Source organism: Leptodactylus fuscus, chromosome 6, assembly GCF_031893055.1.
Source record: "Leptodactylus fuscus isolate aLepFus1 chromosome 6, aLepFus1.hap2, whole genome shotgun sequence".
NCBI classification, from domain to species: domain Eukaryota; kingdom Metazoa; phylum Chordata; class Amphibia; order Anura; family Leptodactylidae; genus Leptodactylus; species Leptodactylus fuscus.
The window spans coordinates 51,964,883-51,990,328 of record NC_134270.1 but is presented as its reverse complement, the minus strand read 5'-3'; the positions used below and the strand labels follow the sequence as shown (position 1 = coordinate 51,990,328).

The 25,446-nt window shown below is 39.3% G+C and overlaps 1 protein-coding gene across 4 annotated transcripts in view; it reads left to right on the top strand.

Moving 5' to 3' along the window:
• The window catches only part of CAMTA1 (calmodulin binding transcription activator 1), a 1,244,145-nt gene that overhangs the window by 610,902 nt on the left and 607,797 nt on the right, over positions 1–25,446 (top strand). The gene's annotated exons all lie outside the window — the stretch shown is intronic.

Below are 25,446 nucleotides of genomic sequence, written 5' to 3'. Positions count from 1 at the left end.
ACATTTATTTTTCTATTCCATTCATTCATTTTCCATCCTATTCATTCACTTTAAAGAAGTGTCATCTCCTATAGTGGTTGCGTGAGCATCATGGGTAGGAATAATAATGACTGGACCTGACAAAGTCGATATTAAAAATCGTAAGGCAAAAAAAAAAAATCCATTTAGAGGAAATAATTCAATGGCTTTCTTAACCTAAGAGGATATGGTAGGTTAAAAAATGACTGCTAGACCCTGAGAAGTCTGGGACTGAGCGTGGAATATCTCTGACTGGCTGTGCTTCATTGAGAGGAGTGAAGGAAAGGGCAGTCTGCCTTTACACTCTTTCTTTATATGCCCTCGCATTTTGTTTTATTGATTTCCTTACTTAAAGCTACTGGAATGGTGACACTTTTTCATGGCGTAACAAAAGATGTGCTTCATCTATATTACTTAGCTCAAACACAATCTGGAGAGCCCTTGAAGGCTTCTTTCTAAACACTTGTACATGTGATGTTTTCTGGATAGGTTCACCAATATGTTTTTTTCTTTGTTTCTTCAAGTAAATATAGAATAAATGCTGAGACCAGCATTGTATCCCGTGTAACCCTACAAACCCCAGAGAAGATATTTACTTTACTTTATGACTTCACTAAAGGCTGTGCACATTTTCCAACCAGTATATGTATTACCATTGCATTTACAATAAAAATATGAAACAACATTGAGATAAAGATAAATATCAGTCTATGTATACAGCTCCTATACAGACCAATGGGTTTCCTGATTCCTGTAAACAACTGTGATTCCGCAGTCATATTCCTCTCCATCTCTCTCCTACTTCTCAGTAGTATGTGGTACAAAATATTGTGCATCAACTGTACAGAAAGGGTTGTCCGTTTTGGACAATGTCTTTGCCATATGGCCTATTTGGGCCTTGGGAGATTAATGGAGAACTTTGTGATATGAGCCATAACGGATTACCATTGCAAAGCGTGACTCTTGTTCTAGAGCAGGGGGTCTCCAACTGCCAGTCCGTGGACCAGGATCAGGCTTTTGTGGGTTTCTTGCCAATCCATGGGGCAAAATAATTGGATCGGCAAGAAACCTACTGGAATGGTGACACTTTTTCATAGCATAACAAAAGATGTGCTTCATCTATATTACTTAGCTCAAACACAATTCGGAGAGCCCTTGAAGGCTTCTTCAAGGGCACTAGGGCCTACGTCGCACTAGCGCCTAGCCGTTACTATGGTAATGTGTATGTATACTGTACAATATTGGGTAACGCAGTATCCTGTAGCTTCTAAGGATGTCGTACTACCTGATAGTTTACATGTTATCATAGCAACGTGGCCTAACGTGTTCTAGAGAACCTGGCAGGTCCACTAAATACATGGATATTAGTTGAGCTGGTTAGAGGAGAAGAAATATGGCTGCTTTTCCTGTTGATAACTACTGAATGTTGAGTTTTGTACCAGCATGAACTCTTATTCCATTTAGAGTCCATTGATCTCCATGATAGGAGATAAATAATGTAATAGATACGTATAGTACATTCTATGTGAAAAGATAGGGTTTGGCTGCAGCACCTTAACCTTTAAGTACTATCATGGTTTCTATCATTATGATATGTTCATGGTAGTCGTGTAGAATAGGCACCATGATAGTACTTAAGGGTTAAAGAGTCTTATAGCTAGTAGAGTTTCGTGGATCGTGCAGACACTTACCTGTCATTTTGTTTCATTGTGCAATCTATGTGGCAGGAGAGGGCTATGCTAATATTAAAGATAAAAAATGACCTGTCTGATCATGCCTTGGTCAGTGCAATGAGATAAAGCAAAAGTATTGAAACGTGACTGTTTTAGTAATACCAAGATCTACAAATTTTAAGACTTAACCAAACAACTCACCCCACCCCCTTGTCCGCCATAAAGTCGCTTTTTTTCTCAGTTTCTGTTATTTCATTCTTACCATTTTCTAAAAAAAAAAAAAAAGAAAAAAAGAAGGAACCATAACACTACTAAAGAAACACAAAGCTCTATGCTAGATGGATCTGATCATATAAAAAGTTATGTTAAAGCCGAGCTGTACATTAGAGGGCGGCAGCAGGGGCCAGCAGACAGCTTGATCTACACACTCCTTATCAGGATTTGCAGCACACTTCAACAGCCTCTCAGATTTATAACTCACCAAAGCATTGACAATTGTCAAAGTTATACGAGCGCGCACAACAAAGGTCTTTGATTCTGAACTCTATTTATCCCACTTGAGCCAAGTCTTCTTTTCACTCATGTGCGAGAACTTATGATGACCTAAAATCCCTCTATTTGTGACAGAATTGTGTGTTTCTTGAAACAAAACAATGACAATAAATAAGGGCGCTGTGAAGGTTGCGAGCCTCTTACTGATGCCATAGCTTTCTTAGACATCAGCAGAAAGTATATGGATACTATGTGACCTCTATACACAAGAAAGTAAATATTAAGTGGATTAATGGGGTCACAGGTAATAAATCTATATGGGCATTTCACTTTTTCATATGTATCTATCATCTATCTATCTAATATAGCACAAACTCTATACGGTGAAGGAAGGTTACATTATGAGAAAGGAAACATTTCTTTCTTTCTTTCTTTCTTTCTTTCTTTCTTTCTTTCTTTCTTTCTTTCTTTCTTTCTTCCCACCCTCCATCCTTCCTTCCTTTCTTTCTTTTTTCCTTCTTTCTTTCTTTCTTTCTTTCTTTCTTTCTTTCTTTCTTTCTTTCTTTCTTTCTTTCTTTCTTTCTTTCTTTCTTTCTTTCTTTCTTTCTCTCTCTCTCTTTCTTTCTTTCTTCCCACCCTCCATCCTCCATCCTTCCTTCCTTTCTTTTTTCCTTTCTTTCTTTCTTTCTTTCTTTCCTTCCTTCTTTCCTTCTTTCATAACTCCCTTCCTTTTTTCCTATTATGAGAAATGAAACATTACTAAAATACGGGTGAATAATATCTTTATTTCTTTTTCTCTCTCTTTCTCTCTCTTTCTCTCTCTTTCTCTCTCTTTCCTTCCTTTCTTCCTTCCTTCCTTTCCTTCCTTCCTTCTTTCCTTCCTTCCTTCCTTCCTTTTTTCCTTCCTTCCTTATGATAGATGATATTATGAGAGATGAAATATTGCTAAAATATGCGTGAATAAAATATTTCTTTCTTTTCTCCCTTTCTTCTTTCCTTCCTTCCTTCTTTCCTTCCTCCCTTCCTTTTTTCCTATTATGAGAGATGAAACATTACTAAAATACGGGTGAATAAGATTTTCCTTCCTTCCTTCCTTCCTTCCTTCCTTCCTTCCTTCCTTCCTTCCTTCCTTCCTTCCTTCCTTCCTTCCTTCCTTCCTTCCTTCCTTCCTTCCTTCCTTCCTTCCTTCCTCCCTCCCTTCCTCCCTCCCTCCCTCCCTCCCTTCCTTCCTTTCCCTTTTCTTTCTTTCTTTCTTTCTTTCTTTCTTTCTTTCTTTCTTTCTTTCTTTCTTTCTTTCTTTCTTTCTTTCTTTCTCTCTTTCTTTTTTCATTTCAAAGTTACATTATATAGTGTATTAGATATATAGAGAGATTGATAATTTCTATTTCATACATATTTTTTAGATATGAAATACTAAGACCTATAATATCATATCATCTTGTTTTGTGTTTTTTTAAATATTTGAATATTTTCCTGGAATATGTTATACATAAGCTATAGGCTATAGCTTTGTGGCCTGATCTCAATGATTTAATTAATTGTTCGCTCATCTTGACACACATCTACAGACCTTTCTATTATTTTCCTATTCATCAACCTGACATATTCTGAAATCCTGGAGGGTCTCACAATTTTTTTTTTCTCGTTAAATCTATAATATGTTAACCAGCCATCTTCCATTTTTAATGTATGGCGCTTAAACTGGGGAATCCCCAACAGCTATAATGTAATGTGAAAAGGCTGATAAGATCCCTCATTCCTCAGGCATTAACCTTTTAATGTGGCATTAGAATGAAAGATAGCTTCTAGAACATCCAATAGTCTCTTGTTTTGATGACATTATAAGTCCCTGTTGGCTAGTGGCGGCCATATTGATTTTTAGAAATAATAAATAATAGAAAAGCATAAAAAGTAAAACTGAAATGTTCACATTATGCCTGTTAAAATACTTTAAAGCTACAGTAGGGTTACTGTCAGAACATCATTGATGGAAAATAAATAGCCTTCTTTATTTAATTTTTTTAGATATTTACCGTATGACAGAATATTTTTGATATGTACAGTTTTTATAATAGAGCTGCATTAAACCTACAGACTTTCATACTTTTATTATAGGAAGATGAGCAGGTACCATACGCAACAAAGATCCAATGGCATTCTTCTCAGATTGCGGTATTAACTGTCTATCGAAATGTGCCCGAGGAATGATAAGAATGGTTTCACGTGGTTGTGTCATGTTAACTCGGATCGTTGTCCCCTGCAGCATGATCCGGGATTGGCGATACGTCACCATGATATCCAGGAGCCTATTGAAGGAACCAAGGCCTGTCATCACTATGTCATAGGCATCCTGTAATACATGTCAATGGATTTTACAATAAACTGCAATACATTAGTAAAAATTAAAAAGTTTAAAAAAATTGAAATAAACTTTCAAAATATTCCCCTTTCTCTAAATCACATCTAAAAATAATTGAAAGGTGTTCCTGCATCTAAAAATGCCAGAAATAGAAACATAAAAATCCCAATATCTTATGCATTTTAAGCCTATATCGGCCTTAGTCTTAGCCTGATAAAAGATACATGGATACATGGAGGTTTTTTCTAGTTAAAGCACTATCTGTAGGATCCATATTATAGAGATCCAATACTGTATGTCCACAAGCACAAGACAATACTAAAGAAGTTGGGATTACTAATCTTTGTTAGGATGAATAGACTGAATACCTGGAATGCAATAGAATTAAGATAAGATTACTAATACATAGTAAGAATTCTCAATGGTATACAAGAGTATTTTGTAACCCACACAAACCTGTTTAAAATTTCTCAATATGTACAATGAATGTTTGGCATTAAGATGTATATGCAAATGTTAAATTTGTAGGAAAATATTAAACTTAATTTGCAATACCACATATGACCATGAGGTGTGCTGTTGAGATCATGTCAAAGATTAACAGTGAGTTATTCAATCATTAGTGATGCTTCCCATAATTCAGAACTCATTGTACTGTATGGGATTTCCTCACTCTCATCAGTGAATTTTTTATGTGATTGCTAAAAACACCTCAGAAAACTTTTGATATATTCACATCTGAAACTGCAATTAACACCTTTTCTCAGGTCGCCCCACAAGATTAATTTTCCCAACATAGATTAATGCAAATGCTTGCTAAAGTGTTTTGAAAATATTTTCTCTATTAATCTCAATCAACAGCAGATTACCGCCTGGGTAAGTAATGAAGTTGTTATGGCGTTTCGTCAAGAAAAAAAAAAAAAGAAGCAAATAAAAAATAAGAAAAAAACAGCTGCGTGGAACCTTTAAAAGCTCTGGAAAATTCTGTCAATGTTCAGAGGATTAAAATTCTGAATTCTACAGCTGTGAAATAATTTTTTACTCTTGGATAAACTCTCAACCCTGGTAAAAATGTCCAAATTGACATCTAAAAATGCATTTATATTTCACAGTAAAAGTCATTTAAAAATTTATATTTATGCCGTTATCTCCCCTACTTAAAAAATAAAACATCTCCATCATGTGTTAGTGCCAAGTCGTAAAAGCCATTCAGCCGTTCCATTATGAGGGTAGCGCTGGTGGCACCACAAAAAATTCATTTTTTAAAGGCACTTAAAATTGTTACCCTTATTGTCTGTATCAATCTACCATTGGCAATGGAACATTGTGAAAACAGACACTTCCCAGAAGTCGTATGGGGTAACGGCAGGAAATTATTCTTTTTTTTTTTTCTTCCAAAAAGAATATAAAAAATAAAGTGCTGCTTCTCTATTGTGTAGATCTGAGAGGGATGAACTGTTAAAAAAGCCACATGTACCTTGTGATAAAATATTTATTGGCTTGATCAAGATGATTTAAAATGCCAATTCAATAGCAGATAAACAAGGCGGCCATCGTCGCCTTCATTCAAAAGATGGAGAAAATCCAAAATGAAAATAATTCTGGGCTAGGTTTTCTTTTCTCAGCCTTAAAACCTAATGTGTAACGCAAATGAAACAAAATATGTAAGATATAAAATTAAGGATTGTTTTTTTGGACAGATAGGATCTTGAATTTATTATACTGCATTATTACTATGACTACTACTACAATTATATATACAGGTAACTCTACCGTCTAGGCATTCTCAGCGCTTTCATGTTTGTCCAATGTGATATAATATTGAACAATAAATCAACATATTACATATGACGTTGAGATGTTATTTGAAGTCACTAGGCTCTAGTACAAAATCCGTAATAGGCTTCGTCACCCACCATGTGCCATTTTTAATACTGATACTTTATGTGGTAGAGGAACCTTTTGTCCACCTCAGGCCGTAGGGAAGGGTACAACTGCTATCTTTACACCCCTATAACTTTTCAATATCTTAGGTATTACTAAGGGGGCGCTCACACTTGCACCATGCCCGCTCACTAGGTCTCCATCCTATTCCCCAGAGAAATTGCATAGGGGATGGCTTTCCAGTGGTTAGTTTTAAAACCCATTCATTTGGGCCGGACACAAAGTCAGACTTGCAGGACTTTGTGTCCGGCCAAAAAAAATGGTTTCACCGTGGAGAGTCTGTGGTGGTTTGCTTTTTAAAACCCATTCAAATGAATCGGTTATAAAACTGAAAACCGGGAAGTCGTACCCTATCCAGTTTCTCTGCGGAATAGGATGGAGACCCGGTGAGCGGGCATGGGCGTGTGAACACCTCCTAATACTACAGCAAAAAAGTTTATTTATCTTTATTGTGGTTTTTTTATATCCTTTTTCTCCCTATTTTTTTCAAAAATCATTTTTCAACAGTGAATAAGTCATTTGCCCTATCAAAATTCTCCATTGCCATTTATAATCCCTGATTATTACATTTTTAAAGGAAATGTCCAGTTTTAGAATAACATGGCTGCTTATTTCTAAAAACAGTGCCATGTACTGTGTCCAATATTGCAACTCAACATCACTGACATGAAGGATCCCCAGCCTGTCATCACTGTGTCATAGGCAGCCTGTAATACATGTCAAAGGATTTTATAATAAACTGCAAAATATTAGAGAAATTTAAAAAGTTTTTAAAAAAAAAAAAAAAAAAATCCCTTGGCACTGTTTTTGGAATAATGTCACCATATTTTCTGGAGATTTCTTTAGATTTGCTGAATCACTGGTTCGGGGGAAATAAGGACTTGAAAAGGGGGTGGGTTTTTTGGTGTTTCATTTTATTAATTTGAAATAGTTTTTTAATATACAGTCATTTTGTTATCAAGATCAATTTTCTTACTATTTTTTTCAGGCGGGCCCATGGATTCAGTATAGTATTAGAATTATTTTTTAATCAAAGATAAGATAATCCTTTAATAGTCCCACATTGGGGAAATTTCAGAATTTTAGATTTCAGATTACAGCATATGGAAATTTTGAAATACTTATTTTAAGTTTCTGTGTGTGAAAAATGTTGGAATATATTGTGATTCATTTTTGTTATCTAAAATTAAGAAAAATATTAAGGTAAAGTCTATTCAACTGGTTTGGTATCTGAATACTCTATTTATAAATGGCACAAAATTGACCAAAATTGTTAAGCTTGTTATTACATCGACTTTTGTTCCGATTTTATTTCACCTTAAATGTGTTAACAAAATGGGACTTTTTTGTGCCGCTGCAGCATTCACAAAGACATCTAGTACTATTATTTCCTAGGCAGCTATGTTAAACTAACTCTTTATATATATACTGCACCTTTGTGATGTCTCTGGGATGTCAACTCATGTGAGCTATGTTTTATAATGGTATTTACTTTCCTAATTGCCTCTTCGCTTTGTCTCGATAGTCAGTCCTTCATTGTTATAATGTAATATTCTGAGAACTCACTGCACAGCCACGCTGCATTAATATTGTCCAATTTATTTCAAAATTGCCTTCAGAATATTAATCCTTAACAATCTCTCGATGCAAGGACTTCGATGCTGTGCAGTCTGTAGATATGGATAGAACAGCCATAGCTGAGAGGCAGATGGAGAGCTATGATATGTAAAATGTGATGTTATGGTCTGCGGATTAATTGTATATCGAAGTGTCCTATAATGTCCAATATGTTGGCAAGTGATCGTAATAAGATATTTTAGATTATATATATATATATATATATATATATATATATATATATATATATAGTCATTTGCCATTATAGTCTATGGTCACAGTAGGTGAGCACTACAAATAGTGCTGGGACTGCTTCGTCTGATTTTCCATGGCACTATGGTTACAACGTATAGGCTCCTCCAATATCACATCAGTGTCCTCACTCCCAAAATGTGCAGACACAGTGCCAGAAGGGAGCAACAGGAACATTAAGATAAAAAAAGGAAACAAAGTAGATTTTGATGTATTTTATAATGAGACTAAATAAGATATAACGTAACTAAATAGGCAAAATAATATGCTCTATTTGCCTAAAGTACACCATTTAGATTGTGAGTATGGGGGAGAATGGGTGTTGTAAAGAGAAGCTGGGGATTCAGAAGAAGGGTCACTTCAAACACATATTTCAAGTATTCATGTATATAAAAAGTAGATCCATGGTTCTGGTGTTGTATGAAAGATTCTCAGCTTTCATACGCTGCCAAGATCTCAGTTATATTGGTATTATTTTTGGAGATATTGCCAGTCACAGTCAGGATATTGGAACTGTATATATGCTGAGAATTTGAGCTTTCATATGACAACAGAACCATGGTTCTATGTTTTATAATGCCTGAGATAAAAGTGCATGAAGTGACCTTACCCAGCCACAGCTATTCTATGTTTTGCCCATACTCACATGCTCATAGAGAAACGGGGGACATAAAGTATATTTCAGTGCAGTATTTAATGGAGAGGAACCAAAATCTGTTAATAAAGGTAAAGTATATAACAACATTTACTAATAACACAAATGCTGTCAGAAAAGCCAAAGTTGTTCAAAAATTTAGGTACGCTTTAAGATGAAAGGTCATGACCCTTGAAGCTGAAAAGAAACCAGTAGTATTTCGAAATCAGCTCTGGATGTGACTAGAGTAAAGGATGTGATAGAATACAAGATCAGTAGAGTTGAGCGATCGTGTTCGGAAAAGATTGGATTCTGATTGGCGATCGAGAAAATTTCATGATCGCCATCACACGATCTTTTTATGTGGGATCAAGATAAAATAATTCTACATCATCTTATCTTATAAAGGTACATTTACACTGTTGTTCACATGCGCCATAGGATGAAAGCAATGGACATTAAGTGATGGGGCAGCTGGAACCCTCTGTCTGATGTCCATCTGTATCCTCTCTTATGTAAAAAATAACACTTATCTGTTGACTAATTCATAATGTCCAGGAGGGGTAACAGAGGAACTGCAAATTACAGAGTCATTAAACAAGATGCCCCAACTCTATTTCATGGGGAATGCAAGTCTTTTCTAAATCCGATATGTCAGGAGAGGTGACAAGAAAGTAAAACTTATACAACGTATGCCAAGAGCAGTGTCTGAAGAGTCAATGCCTATGTTTATATAACAGAACGCATCACTTTTTTTTGCGGTGTGTTCCTTTAAGGCAGCGTGTACAGTCATTTCACTATAATAATCCATTTTAAGCCAAGAAAACCCGGTCTGACAGCAGATATATCTGAACAATGATCCTGTGCCAGCATTTTTGTATCACAGGTTTATATAATCAGCCAAATATCTGAGGATTGTCTGAGATATCTACAGGCGAATTTATTACACCAGCAGGAATACTGCTTTCCACATGAAAAATTGTTTTAAAACAAATTCATGAACCCAGGGCTATTAGGCATGAAAGTGACTTCTCTGCTTAATTCACTACATTTAAAGGTCTCCTGCCGGAATTAATTTTGCAGGATGAAATAATACACTTAACACATTCCCTTACATAACTACAACTGGACGATGGTGTATGCTAAAAACAGCCACACTGGTGATTTATTTTTAGAGTAAAATCTACAGGATAATGCAAGCAGTAAGATATAAATGATCATTGCCTTCCAGACCGGCTCGCATATATATATAGCTTTTACCCACGACTTCGTCTGCGGTGATTTGAGAATTGGGCGGACACAGACGTGTGAAACTGTAAAAGTGCTTTAAAAAGTTTGGTTGGCTAGCAAATGTGATGTGATGTGTTATATTGTGTATGTAGTGATACAGACAATGTGATGTGTTATATTATGTATGTCGTGATACAGACAATGTGATGTGTTGTATTGTGTATGTCGTGATACAGACAATGTGATGTGTTGTATTGTGTATGTAGTGATACAGACAATGTGATGTGTTGTATTGTGTATGTCGTGGTACAGACAATGTGATGTGTTGTATTGTGTATGTAGTGATACAGACAATGTGATGTGCTGTATTGTGTATGTCGTGATACAGACAATGTGATGTGTTGTATTGTGTATGTCGTGATACAGACAATGTGATGTGTTGTATTGTGTATGTAGTGATACAGACAATGTGATGTGTTGTATTGTGTATGTCGTGATACAGACAATGTGATGTGTTGTATTGTGTATGTCGTGATACAGACAATGTGATGTGCTGTATTGTGTATGTAGTGATACAGACAATGTGATGTGTTGTATTGTGTATGTAGTGATACAGACAATGTGATGTGTTGTATTGTGTATGTCGTGATACAGACAATGTGATGTGTTGTATTGTGTATGTAGTGATACAGACAATGTGATGTGTTGTATTGTGTATGTAGTGATACAGACAATGTGATGTGTTGTATTGTGTATGTAGTGATACAGACAATGTGATGTGTTGTATTGTGTATGTAGTGATACAGACAATGTGATCTGTTATATTGTGTATGTAGCGATACAGACAATGTGATCTGTTATATTGTGTATGTAGCGATACAGACAATGTGATCTGTTATATTGTGTATGTAGCGATACAGACAATGTGATCTGTTATATTGTGTATGTAGTAATACAGACAATGTGATCTGTTATATAGTGGAAAGCTATATGTAAATGTGAGTGAGTAGAGTGAGGGCTACTCCTAAGGTGACAGTAAGGAGTGTGCAGGCAGGAAATGCCAGGCAGTGTGTGTGAGTCTATAGCTGGGGCTAGGAGTCCTGCTTTTGTGAGTCTCCTGCTAGGAAGCCATGTTGTTTAGTGGCACCAAAAGTAGCCTGTGACTCAATCCTAAGGGAAAACTATGTTTGTGGAAAATTGCACGCAAATCCGTCCAGGCGTTTTAGCGTGATTGAGGAACAAACATCCACACTCACAAACATCCAAACACACAAACTTTCACACTTATAATATTAGTAGGATATATATATATATATATATATATATATATATATATATATATATATAGTGTATTACTGGTATGTTTCACTTAGGGACTAGGGAGGGGGCTTACTGCAATACCATAGAACTAGGTCCAGCCAATAAGCTACATTCTGTGCCTGTAGGCAGCAAAAAAGTACATCCTCTGCCAGAATCATAGTTAAGGAAGACTTCTCCGAGGGCACCAGTCCCACATGCTAGGTGTCTGCTGGATGCCAATATGCCACTTTGCTTTGGCATGGGTAGTTATAGGTCCAGGACATTAAAAAAAAAAGGAAAACCTAACTAGGACTCTATCTCCTGTCTGCCTACTTGTGACAAACAGGCTAGGAGTCCAGGCACAAGTCTAGAGGGTCAGTAGTTGGTCCTTATCCCTGACTAGGGTCCATGGTGAAGGATGGGACAATAGAAGAAACAGACATACAGCAATTTCAAGGAGGTGATCTTTTCACATGGTAGTTACAAGTTACTTAAAAATCCGATGACATGCACAGCTTGATAGTTGCAGTCTTTAATAGGGCAGCAGTCTAAATTATACAACTTGTTAGCTACAGTCTCTAGTACAGGCTTTGATGGTTGCAGTCTCCAATAGGCCACATACACTTGTCAGCTGCAGTCTGTAGTAGTACACAGCATGAAAGACAGTCGCTATTTGTATACAGCTTTACAGTTACAAATTATAGTAGTACAAAGCTTGGTGGTTGTAATCTCCAATAGGACACATGCATTTAACAGCTACAGTCTTTATTAGTATACTGCTTGGTGGTTGCAGTCTCCAACAGGGCACATATGCTTATCAGCTACAGTCTCTACTAGTACACAGCTTGAAAGATACAGTCTCTAGTAGTGCACAGCTTGATAGTTACAGATTATATTAGTACACAGCTTGGTGGTTTCAACCTCCAATGGGACACATAAGTTTAACAGCTACAATCTTTGGTAGTACACAGCTTGGCGGTTTCAATCTCCAATAGGACACATAACTTTAAGAGCCACAGTCTTTAGTATTACACAGCTTGACAGTTACAGTTTCTAACAGTGCACAGCTTGATGGTTACAAACTCAAGGGCACATAGATTTATCAATTACAGTTTCTAGTAGTACACATCTTGTTGGCTGCAGCATAGTGGTTGTAGTCTCTAGTAGTACACACCTTGGATGTTAATAGTTTTTAACAGGACACTCAACTTAATGGCTTCAGGCTTTTACAGATGAACAAAGCAACCTATGGAAAGAGGTCGTAGCAGAGCTGCAATGTTATGTCATAGTCTCAGTTTTTGGTCACACTAATATCCACATTACAGGTACAGCATTCCACAACCTCTTGCAATTTCCACAGGGAACCTTTTAGTCTCCTTCTCTCCCTGGCAACCTCCAGTTGGGCTGCAATTTAAGCTGTCACCAGCTGACCACTCAGTAAGATTCCTATAACCCCAGACCCAGTAGCTGCTAATCCCTCTCAGATGTACTCAGAGCACGAGTGCAGCTTTAGGCAGTACACTGTGCATAACACATGCTATACACAAGAGGCATGCCAGTCAAGCACCCAAAATGTGGGACTGTCCAACTCTATCTGGGTCAGTTATGGAGACCCCCACTAACAAAGAGCCCAGTGTAAATGCACCGTTTGTCCTATGGTTTGCCCTACTTCTATTTAAGTAATTCTATTAAGTTTCCCTTCACTATAACAAATTACCCATCACAATGCATGAATACATAGAAGCAGATATGAATTTACAATGTAACTCTAACCTCAGAAAATAATAGAGAAGGTCCTTGTCAGCCTACTCAGTGAGGAGGGGTCTGTCACCTTAAGTCCATTAAACCCCTTATTAATCTTGCAGTTGTACAAGTATTTGTTTGAAAAAGACTAGCGTATAATCCCTCATGAAAATCCTTCATGTGCCCCTGAAGACAGATAAACTCCCAGAAGTCGTTCACTTCAGATATCGCATCAAGCTGCCTTTAACTGCAAAACACATCAAGTCAAGACTCATCATTGCAGAATTTCCCTTTGTTTATGGCTGTCTTAAAACACCAGTGAAACGCTGCTATTAGATAAGTGCTCTGAGTCTAATTTGTCAGTCATTATATAACCTTGAAGGAAGGGAAACATCTTGAGAGGTTTTGCAGGATTCTAAATACAAGATGCACAGATCTCATAAACTCTGACTATTAACTTTTTATGACACATTTAAGTAGGATGAGCATCTCTTCTTGTTTTCCCCTCTTGGTGTTCCTCGTGCCCTTAGTTTACTAGTAGAAAAACCAATCAGATCAACACAATGTTTTTAGAATTTTTTTTTTTGGAAACAATGTCACCTCCGTGGGTAAACTTAGAGGGGGGCTGCTAGTATCCGGAAAAGATCTCTCCCTTTAACAATCCAGGATAAAATATAACAATAAAAGGAATGGATTGCCATTAGTTAAAATAATTAATTTATTAAAACTAGAGATGAGCGAACACTAAAATGTTCGAGGTTCGAAATTCGATTCGAACAGCCGCTCACTGTTCGAGTGTTCGAATGGGTTTCGAACCCCATTATAGTCTATGGGGAACATAAACTCGTTAAGGGGGAAACCCAAATTCGTGTCTGGAGGGTCACCAAGTCCACTATGACACCCCAGGAAATGATACCAACACCCTGGAATGACACTGGGACAGCAGGGGAAGCATGTCTGGGGGCATAAAAGTCACTTTATTTCATGGAAATCCCTGTCAGTTTGCGATTTTCGCAAGCTAACTTTTCCCCATAGAAATGCATTGGCCAGTGCTGATTGGCCAGAGTACGGAACTCGACCAATCAGCGCTGGCTCTGCTGGAGGAGGCGGAGTCTAAGATCGCTCCACACCAGTCTCCATTCAGGTCCGACCTTAGACTCCGCCTCCTCCGGCAGAGCCAGCGCTGATTGGCCGAAGGCTGGCCAATGCATTCCTATGCGAATGCAGACTTAGCAGTGCTGAGTCAGTTTTGCTCAACTACACATCTGATGCACACTCGGCACTGCTACATCAGATGTAGCAATCTGATGTAGCAGAGCCGAGGGTGCACTAGAACCCCTGTGCAAACTCAGTTCACGCTAATAGAATGCATTGGCCAGCGCTGATTGGCCAATGCATTCTATTAGCCCGATGAAGTAGAGCTGAATGTGTGTGCTAAGCACACTCATTCAGCACTGCTTCATCACGCCAATACAATGCATTAGCCAGTGCTGATTGGCCAGAGTACGGAATTCGGCCAATCAGCGCTGGCTCTGCTGGAGGAGGCGGAGTCTAAGGTCGGACCTGAATGGAGACTGGTGTGGAGCGATCTTAGACTCCGCCTCCTCCAGCAGAGCCAGCGCTGATTGGCCGAATTCCGTACTCTGGCCAATCAGCACTGGCTAATGCATTGTATTGGCGTGATGAAGCAGTGCTGAATGTGTGTGCTTAGCACACACATTCAGCTCTACTTCATCGGGCTAATAGAATGCATTGGCCAGCGCTGATTGGCCGAATTCCGTACTCTGGCCAATCAGTGCTGGCCAATGCATTCTATTAGCTTGATGAAGCAGAGTGTGCACAAGGGTTCAAGCGCACCCTCGGCTCTGATGTAGCAGAGCCGAGGCTGCACAAGGGTTCAAGCGCACCCTCGGCTCTGATGTAGGAGAGCCGAGGGTGCACTTGAACCCTTGTGCACCCTCAGCTCTGCTACATCAGAGCCGAGGGTGCGCTTGAACCCTTGTGCACACTCTGCTTCATCAAGCTAATAGAATGCATTGGCCAGCGCTGATTGGCCAATGTATTCTATTAGCCTGATGAAGTAGAGCTGAATGTGTGTGCTAAGCACACACATTCAGCTCTACTTCATCGGGCTAATAGAATGCATTGGCCAGCGCTGATTGGCCAGAGTACGGAACTCGACCAATCAGCGCTGGCTCTGCTGGAGGAGGCGGAGTCTAAGATCGCTCCACACCAGTCTCCATTCAGGTCCGACCTTAGACTCCGCCTCCTCCAGCAGAGCCAGCGCTGATTGGCCGAATTCCGTACTCTGGCCAATCAGCACTGGCTAATGCATTGTATTGGCGTGATGAAGCAGTGCTGAATGTGTGTGCTTAGCACACACATTCAGCTCTACTTCATCGGGCTAATAGAATGCATTGGCCAATCAGCGCTGGCCAATGCATTCTATTAGCGTGAACTGAGTTTGCACAGGGGTTCTAGTGCACCCTCGGCTCTGCTACATCAGATTGCTACATCTGATGTAGCAGTGCCGAGTGTGCATCAGATGTGTAGTTGAGCAAAACTGACTCAGCACTGCTAAGTCTCTGCATTCGCATAGGAATGCATTGGCCAGCCTTCGGCCAATCAGCGCTGGCTCTGCCGGAGGAGGCGGAGTCTAAGGTCGGACCTGAATGGAGACTGGTGTGGAGCGATCTTAGACTCCGCCTCCTCCAGCAGAGCCAGCGCTGATTGGTCGAGTTCCGTACTCTGGCCAATCAGCGCTGGCCAATGCATTCTATTAGCCCGATGAAGTAGAGCTGAATGTGTGTGCTTAGCACACACATTCAGCTCTACTTCATCAGGCTAATAGAATACATTGGCCAATCAGCGCTGGCCAATGCATTCTATTAGCTTGATGAAGCAGTGTGTGCACAAGGGTTCAAGCGCACCCTCGGCTCTGATGTAGCAGAGCCGAGGCTGCACAAGGGTTCAAGCGCACCCTCGGCTCTGATGTAGGAGAGCCGAGGGTGCACTTGAACCCTTGTGCACCCTCGGCTCTGCTACATCAGAGCCGAGGGTGCGCTTGAACCCTTGTGCACACTCTGCTTCATCAAGCTAATAGAATGCATTGGCCAGCACTGATTGGCCAGAGTACGGAATTCGGCCAATCAGCGCTGGCCAATGCATCCCTATGGGAAAAAGTTTATCTCACAAAAATCACAATTACACACCCGATAGAGCCCCAAAAAGTTATTTTTAATAACATTCCCCCATAAATAAAGGTTATCCCTAGCTATCCCTGCCTGTACAGCTATCCCTGTCTCATAGTCACAAAGTTCACATTCTCATATGACCCGGATTTGAAATCCACTATTCGTCTAAAATGGAGGTCACCTGATTTCGGCAGCCAATGACTTTTTCCAATTTTTTTCAATGCCCCCGGTGTCGTAGTTCCTGTCCCACCTCCCCTGCGCTGTTATTGGTGCAAAAAAGGCGCCAGGGAAGGTGGGAGGGGAATCGAATTTTGGCGCACTTTACCACGTGGTGTTCGATTCGATTCGAACATGGCGAACACCCTGATATCCGATCGAACATGTGTTCGATAGAACACTGTTCGCTCATCTCTAATTAAAACCAGATATAGAAATATGTCACTTTTTTTGCTTTTAATTTTTGATTTATAATTTGTTTGTTTTTTTGCACGTTATTATGAGGACTGCCTTCTTGCGTAAGTTTTTCCTCTGTTCTAACAGCATTTAGTGATATGCATTACAGCCTAGTCATCCCCTTAGGCAGTGCTTAAATTGGGAAACAATTTTAGGGGGGACTCTGAAATAATTAAATAATTAACCTCCCTTCAACCGACCTCCTTCCCCCCTGAAGACCCCAACTGACTAACCCCTCCCACACACACACACGATTATGCCCCATAGTGGCCCCTGAACACAGTATTATGCCCCATAGTGATCCCTGAACACAGTATTATGCCCCATAGTGGCTCCTGCACACAGTATTATGCCCCATAGTGATCCCTGCACACAGTATTATGCCCCATAGTGGCCCCTGAACACAGTATTATACCCCATAGTGGCCCCTGCACACAGTATTATGTCCCATAGTGACCCTTGCACACAGTATTATACCCCACAGTGGCCCCTGCACACAGTATTATACCCCATAGTGGCCCCTGAACACAGTATTATGCCCCATAGTGACCCCTGCACACAGTATTATGCCCCATAGTGACCCCTGAAAACAGTATTATGCCCCATAGTGGTCCCTGCACACAATATTATGACCCATAGTCGCCCCTGAACACAGTATTATGCCCCATAGTGACCCCTGCACACAGTATTATGCCCCATAGTGACCCCTGCACACAGTATTATGCCCCATAGTGTTCCCTGCACACAATATTATGCCCCATAGTGGCCCCTGAACACAGTATTATGCCCCATAGTGACCCCTGCACACAGTATTACAATTATTATACTCTCAGATCTTTTCAGACCCCAGAGAATAATAATTGGAGGACCAGGGGAGGGTACAAACATGAAAAAGACTGTTGCTTACCTCTCCTGGGCTCCAGCACACTCCCTGCTGTTGTCAGCCATCTTCAATGATGGAAGAGGCATCACTTAAGCCGAGCTTGCATCTCGATGCATAAGGACGCAAGCCCGGCCCACATGATGTATGTAATGTCACCAAGTAGGCCTGAAGCCTTCCAGATTCAGGAGAGGAAAGTAATAGTGTTTTTTATGTTCCCTCACCTCTCCTAGCCCCCTATTCAGGGGACTGAAAAGACCCCCAGGTATAATGATAGCGATGTTTGTGGGGTTCTTTATACCTGAGTCCTGGAGCTTCTCAACCCAATTTAAGCACTGCCCATACATAGAGGATATAGACTGTGACATCATCTGTAACTTCTATTGTAAAGCTTATATTGGTGTTATCTTCTATTGTTATGTTATTTGTCTTGTCTGTGATGTAAATAAGGTGATTTCTATGAAGAAAAGCCCATGCAGGGTTGACAAGAATCTATTAGGCTGTCTTCACACAGAGGAATTTACCATGGATATGTAGGCAGATTTTGCCCCCAAATCCGGAGCAGATTCCAGCCAGAATCTACCTCCCACTGTAATTATTCAGTATAGTGTGTCATTTATGCGTTTATATCAAGAAGTCAAGGAGGTGGAGCTATCAATGATTGACAGTACCTCCCTATGACTGTGCATACACAACTTACAACCACTGATAGAACTGTCTTCTTGACTTTTTAACTTAAAAAGAGCAGATTTCAATGGTTAAATGAATAAAAGATTATATTATATTGGTAATCAGAAGAGCTGCAATATATGGTTCTATCTTTAACTGAATGATGAGCATGTAATACCCTTTATCTCCTGTAGTGGCCACTGCAGAAGGAGGCTCACCCATGTGACACAGGTAACTACTATGGATCACTGGGGGTTTCAGCTGCCCAACCCCTTTAACTGTAGAGTCATGGACAGGGACTGGCAAAGCAGTCAGGTAATCACACAATACAGAATTGAAGGAGCCGCATTAGTGAAGGTTCTAAAATGTACAATGGAATGAAAATATGATCTGAGTACAAGTCTTGTAGTACGGATCTGTGTAATGACTCCATTTCACTAGCGAGACATTTACATTTTCTGTTGCTGGCTGAAGGTCCTTACACTACACGGTATAATTGATCCAGATATGGACTAATTAAAGTTTAATATTACATGGGGAAAAAAATAGGCGTTAAGGGGAAAGGTATAAAAACAAGCGAATGAAAAATAGGCATGACCTTTTCTGTATCCCTTCTAGTACAACAATATATTCCTAATTGACTCAATGGCGTTGTCAAATTTTATGCAGGTATGATCATCCGGCACGGTGTATGAAGTCTAATGAAGTTATTCCTTATATTTTACTAGTGATGGCAATAGAATACATAGAGAAGGGAAGATTAGGAAATAGAAAGGCTCCTATTGGCAAATTAGACCTAGAACTAGGGCAGAACAGTTTTAAGGAAGTCAATGAAATATACCCATTTGCCTCTCGTAATATAGACCTTTACAGTGCTAGCTTGTAGATAAGTTGGTCTCTACTAGTTATATCATATATAGATATTATGCCTTTTATTTTACCCTCCATGGTGCTCACACACTGTATTACAAAAACCCATCTCCTATTCCAGGTACGTATAAAATGTACACAGTGGGGTAAAAAATGGAGAATAATAAAAAGAAGTCTGACCATTTGACTGTATGGGAGACAGGAATTAATGCAGCAGCCATGCAATCCTAATGTAGTCATTAGTAGAGATGAGCGAACGGCGTTCGATCGAATTGGTATTCGATCGAATATCAGGCTGTTCGAGATATTCGATTCCAATCTAATACCACGCGGCAAACGCACTAAAAATTTGTATCCCCTCCCACCTTCCCTGGCGCTTTTTTTGCACCAATAACTGTGCAGGGGAGGTGGGACAGGAACTATGACAACATAGGCATCGAAAAAAAATCTGAAAAAGTAATTGGCTGCCGAAATCAGGTGACCTCCACTTTATACGAATGGTGGATTTCAGATTCGGTTCATATGAGACTGTGAACCATGTGACTGTGAGACAGGGATAGATGTACTGGCAGGGTTAGCTAGGAATTAGCTTTATTTAGGTAGGAATGTTACTCGAACAGCTCTTTGGAGCTCTATCTCGTGGCAGCCCATTATATGCTAGTTGGGATCCCTGTCTGCTTGCGTTATGCAGTAGCTGACTTTTTCTTATAGGAATGCATTAACCAGCATTGATTGGCCGAATGCCATACAGAGTACAGCATTCAGCCAATCAACGCTGGTTCTGTCGGAAGAGGTGGAGTCTAAGATCGGTCCACAGCAGTCTCCGTTGTGGTCCAGTCTCAGATGTAGCAGCATTGAGCGCACAGCACTGCTACATCTCAGGTATAGTAGAGTTGAGCGGGTGCTGACTTTTTCCCATAGGAATGCATTGACCAGCGTTGATTGGTCGAATGCCATACAGTGTACAGCATTTGGCCAATCAACGCTGGTTTTGCCGGAGGCTCGTCTGTGAGGAGGCGGAGTCTAAGATCAGTTCACAGCAGTCTCCATTGTGGTACGATCTCAGATGTAGCAGAGCATGTTAGATGCCCCCAGACATGCTTCCCCTGCTGTCCCAGTTGCATTCCAGAATCATTTTCTGAGTTGTCATAGTGGACTTGGTGACTCTCCTGAGCTGAATGGTGGGATCCCCTGAAACAAAGCTTTTTCCCTATAGACTATAATGGGATTCGATATTTGTTCGACTATTTGAATATTGAGGGGCTATTCAAAACGAATATCAAATATTTCACTGTTTGCTCATCTCTAGTCATTAGGTTTTAGCAAATATCAATGCACATCACTGTATTATAATAAAATGCTGAAACCTTATGGGGGTATACCTAAGAAGATGTCCAACATCATAAAATTTATCACCAATTTCAAGATCTGTCAGGGAGTTCAGCAATATTCTAGTGAATGTCTAGACTGGGAGAAACTGTGCAACATGAACATAGGCAATGACTGTACAGAAAAAGAAAGTACACCCTCTTTGAATTCTATAGTTTTATGTTTTAGGACAAAATAAAGGATCCTCTGGTCCTTATAAGGTCTTAAAATTAGGCAAGTACAAACTCACATGAACAACACGACATGACATTACATGAAAAATTAAGTACACCCCTACTGCCATAGGAATTAAGAAGGTAAGTAGAAGCCAGGTACTGCTAATCGAATTAATTGATCATTACCAAGTGTGATCACTTCCATAAACGCAAAAGTTTTGGCAGTTTTCTGGTCTGGGGCTTTCAGGCATGTGTTGAGAAAATGCCAAGGAGGAAAGACATCAGTAATGATCTTAGAGAAGGGCTATTAGGCCGTTTCCAAGCAAACTTAAGTTCACCATTGTACAGTGTGAAAGGTTATTCATAAGTGGAAAACATTCAAGACAGGTATAAATCTTCCCAGGAGTAAACTTCCTACAATCTCACCATAAGGTTAGACTATGCAGTGCTCAGAAAAATTGAAAAAAAAAACAACCAAAATGAGCAACATCTAGGACTCTGCAGGCATCGGTTATCATGTTAAATGTTCATGTTCAAGTCAGTACAATTCGGAAAGACTGAACAAGGATGGCTTTCTTGGAAGGATTCCAGGAGTAAGCCTCTTCTTTCTAAAATGAACATGAAAGCACGACTTACATTTGCAAAGTTGGGCAAACCGCTAGACTTCTGGAAAACCATCCTTTGGACAGATGGAACTAAGATGGAAATGTTCGGACATAATATACACGTTTCAAGTTTGGCAAATCCAAACATAAGATAGCAGCATAAACACCTTTTACCAACATTCAAGGACAGTGGTGGAGGAGTGATGAGGAATGCAGGAAAATTTAGGTTTTGGAAAATAAGGAATGTTTTTTCCTAGAAACATAACAGAGGCATGGACTATTTGTGAATATTTTGCTAGAACATTTATGAGTAGTCCCACCAGAGTATTATATGTCAACCTGGTATATGGTATGGTATATGGTATATGACACATCTGGTATATGGTATGGTATATGGTATATGCAACTTATCTGGTATATGGTATGGTATATGGTATATGACACATCTTGTATATGGTATGGTATATGGTATATGCAACTTATCTGGTATATGGTATGGTATATGGTATATGACACATCTGGTATATGGTATGGTATATGGTATATGCAACTTATCTGGTATATGGTATGGTATATGCCACATCTGGTGTATGGTATATGGTATATGCCACTTATCTGGTATATGGTATGGTATATTCCACTTATCTGGTATATGGTATGGTATATGCAACTTATCTGGTATATGGTATGGTATATGCCACATCTGGTGTATGGTATATGGTATATGCCACTTATCTGGTATATGGTATGGTATATTCCACTTATCTGGTATATGGTATGGTATATGCCACTTATCTGGTATATGGTATATGCCACTTATCTGGTATATAATATGGTATGGTATGCTATATGCCACTTATTTGCCAATCTGAATAAACCCTACACTGGTGGAGGATTGGCTGGATTTATGATGAGACACCTACATTGATTTCCATGGCGTCTCTAATTTCTCAAGCATACTAGTATAAATGATGATAATTCGGCACGACCACAGCACACCCTTATCATGACCCTTTTTCAGAAAGGGTCAAGGGTAGCATAAAAAAGGCACTCACAACAAGTTTACATTTTCTAGAACATAATAATACTGTCCCAATCTATATGTGTAAATACTATAGGGCCTATCTCATCTCACCCCCCCCACCCTGGATCTCCTAAATCCCTGAAGATCACCACTCAGCAAGAGGCAAACTGTTGCTAGCAGTACGTTTCCCATCAGTGGCCTCTATAGGCAAGATGAAGTACTGCAGTACATGCTTGTTATTTAAACAGTCTCTACATCATAGAGATACAAAATACTACAACCTTGATTTTTATTTTCTATATTATTAGGATATTTTATTATATTTGATAATTTTTTTCCTATTGCACTACTAAACATACCATTGATGTTATACATTCTAACAGACCTTGCTACGTTGATAGAGTTGACTATTTCTTTATAGCCTAGCAGCAGGAGTGCCTTTCTTTGTGAGAAGTTTAACCAGGATGTGTAAATAAGGTTTAGATGTGTTTTGTGCTGTTATTACACATCATTTTTCTGAGAACATACAGTAAGATTCAAGGATCAAGCATCAAAAGCCAGAACAGGGTGTATAATACTGTTTAGCACAATGCAGCTCATAACATTGGAGTTGATGCATTTTAGCGTTGACTGACACAACAGCTATTTCTAAAGTATTCAAAGAAGCAGCGGAAATTTCTTAAATAACAGACATCTAGAGGGTTTCTGAACTTCTCCATAGAATTCTATGCTTCTATTGATATTTGACTTGTATATTGAGTTATGTTATGCTGATAGCTGAATATTTTAACTATTCACTGGAACAGAGAATAAGATGAGAACTGAGATCAACATTCAGGTGTAGGCGGTGAGAGATACATAGAACAATGACATTGGTACCCCCACCTTGACTAGTCCTGCTCAAACAGCACAGGCACTGATGATAAACCCAGATAATAACTCATATGTCATATACAGAAAACCACCGATAAATAGCACAAGGTCTGTCTCCATGGCCAGTCTTATACTTTAGATAGCTGTGGGATGATTACTTATTCATCCCATGGTCGCAGATTATCTTCTCTGATCTTCCCTTCCCTGAAAAATATCCATAATTTTTAGATTCCAATATCCCAATCCTTCTTATCCACAATGCCGTCATAAGAAAATCAGGACATCACCACTAGAGATGATCGAATTGAAGCTGACGATACGAATTTCAGGAAATATTGGATTCACATCAAAGCCGGATTTCCTCACACTTCACGGTAACAAATCGCACAGCTCCGATAGGGTTTTTTTCCCGCCATGCTACATGTCCCTATTGGCACCCCCCATGGCAAGATCAGGGGGGCTGTTGTTAAGAAAATCATAAAAAATACTGATACTCACCTGTCCTGGGCTCAGCATCCACTCTGGAGCTCTTCCAGCTGGTCCTGCTCCCTAGATGTCATGTTTGACCACAGCATCTCAGGGGTTAACACTCCTGATTGGAACTCAACTCTGGCTGGGAGCGTTAGAGGACAGTGTCAGTAATTATATATGGTTGACACCCACAAAGCAGGGTGTTCACACAGTTTCTGTGTTTTGAATCAAATTTTAGGAAATTTCACTCATTTCTAATCACCACCCATATTAGATGCCAAAATCAGCAGGTTGGCCAACCTTAGTCTAATGTGTATGGTCACCAGTACATATTCCTTATAGTAAGACAAAGGGCTCCTGAGTTCTTCATACTGCACCTTCATACTTCATATTACCCCCAGTGCCAATGGCCACATTGACAGCAGCAAGGTCTGGTGGTTAGTTTGTGGGTAGGCTCCCCAATACCTACTGTAGGAGTGTTGGCAGAGGATAACTTGAAGATCCTTGGTCCCATTGTAAAATATGTAATGGGTGGCCCCACTTAGTATACATTAGCTATAGTACTGGTGTCTTCTTGTAGAGAGTTAATTGATATTGCAGCACCCCTTACAACTACACCCATGAATTGTTATCATATACACATGTGTTCTTCTTATCCTCTTAACTAAACATGTTCGGCGATGTATTCCATGAGACAACCAGCTTTTCAAGATATATTATCAGGGAGTGATATGCTATTTATGCTATGGGTCTATGTGCTGCCATGCACTGGCTTTGCTTTGAATTACATCCTAAAAAGAGTTTCATTAGCTTGTGATATTGTAATGCACCAGGTATTGGTATGAACCAGGGTGGGGCCTGATCTTTATGTAAAAATATGTCTCAGCCTTTAGAGAATAATCTATGTATATTAGCTCAATAGGGATGAATTTTTAATAAGCTGATATGCTGAAATGAACAACGATTCAATAAAAAGATGAAAGAAATAACTTCTAGATCTGTGTCTGACATGCAATACCAATGTATAGGCTATTAAAAAATGTATGGACTTGGCACTACGTTGAACCTATATCAAGGTTTGCCGTCTTGTATTAAATAAATTAAACATACAATCGTGTTTTCAGAAATACCAAGTCCCGGGTGACAGCTGGAATATTTTGCTTTTCATTCTGTATGTAGAAAGTGACTTTCGCAATTTTTTTTCCCAAAAAATAAATTGTAAAATATCAATTTTCTCCATTTTGAAAGCACCTCAAGTCTTCATTTTTAGCCTGCATGAGAAGGATTGGAGTGTTCCCTGGCCATGAAGTGGCAGATTAATCTCGCCGTTCACTGTGTATAAATCCTTTAATGAATATTTCCTTTTTAATTAGAATTTATCTTTCTACCCAGCACAGATAACATGATTACATGAACACTCTTTCATCTGTCATTAACTCAGACAATACAATATGTTATGCCGCATATTTATGAACCAGTAACTTCTGATTGAAGATACAACCATTTAAGGTTATGATGGAGTAGACATTTTTCCAAGTCTGCATCAGATTTCAAAGCATTTGTGATGTGTACATGTGTCTATGTATTCCACTTTAGATAATC